Source organism: Hemiscyllium ocellatum, chromosome 20 (genome assembly GCF_020745735.1).
Source record: "Hemiscyllium ocellatum isolate sHemOce1 chromosome 20, sHemOce1.pat.X.cur, whole genome shotgun sequence".
Classification (NCBI taxonomy): domain Eukaryota; kingdom Metazoa; phylum Chordata; class Chondrichthyes; order Orectolobiformes; family Hemiscylliidae; genus Hemiscyllium; species Hemiscyllium ocellatum.
Window position 1 is genome coordinate 36,045,177 of NC_083420.1, and position 1,185 is coordinate 36,046,361.

The window sequence follows — 1,185 nt, forward strand, 5'->3', positions numbered from 1 at the left end:
TCACTTTGTGCCGTTTATATAATTAATGCCTTTTTATTTGCAGGAGACCTATATAACTGGCTGCTCGCGACTCTTGGTGACTAAATGTGGACACCACGTAGAAATAGAGATAATTTCTAGATTGTAATCAAAATGCTAGAAAATGCTCCGTGATTAGTATTAATACTTTTTTTTAAGTTTCATGACATACCTGATCAAAACTCTGTCAATATTCAATAGATGCCCACAGTATCTGCCAATAGATTCGTCACCCCTTCTAAACACAGTATGGATTGTACATAATGAATTAGTTTTTAAATTATCTTGCAGAAAATGTTAAATTTCCAACTCAGTTCTACAATGTTGAAATACCGTAAATATTTTCATTATATCGATCCTATCTATACCTGTGATATGAATTATAGATATTCGCAGTATTGTTTAAACTTTCAGCCAAGGGTGATTTTTGTTCTGACCGGGTGAACTGAATGACCAGATTCTCCCCCTTTCAGCGGGACTGCGGTCAGCCCAGAGCCCAGAGCCCAGCCACAGGAAGGCGCTCCCTCAGGACCACATTCTGTGGGAAGGGGCGGGAAGAAAGAGGGACCCGCGGTCTCCTTCTGAACTAACGGGACAAGACGAGTTGAGAAGGTGCCCCAGCTAATTCCATATTTACCGATAAATCACCCTGCCAGACCTTTCAGTTACTGACAAATCTTCCAGACGTTCAACACAACCGAAGGTATTTAAACTCAAAATCTGAATTGAATATAAAAAGGTATAGCCGCCATAGTCTCGTCCTCTCATCAGAGAGAAACGACTGATCGTGGTTTAAATATTTTCCTAAACAACCTGTTCAGAGATGTTACTACAAACCCCTGGAGCAGGTGAGACCTGAACCTCACGGCTCAGAGGTAAGGGCACTACTACTGCCCCTCAAGCAACTCTCCAACTGGTGGTGGTTTAATCTGGGGGTTACTGCATCTCAGCGAGGGGAGAGGCTGGCAGAGCATTGAACTCACATTGTGGGTATCCCTTTGTATGATAAACCAGTCATTCGGCCAACTGAGGTAAGAATGCTAACACTGATCCCTGACGATTTGCCCCACTCCTAAGGTCACTGGATGGAATGATGAGTGAGTATGTTTAAAATGAAGTAATGGATTTGAGATAAACTAACTGACCTTTCCCACTGTACCCAACAGG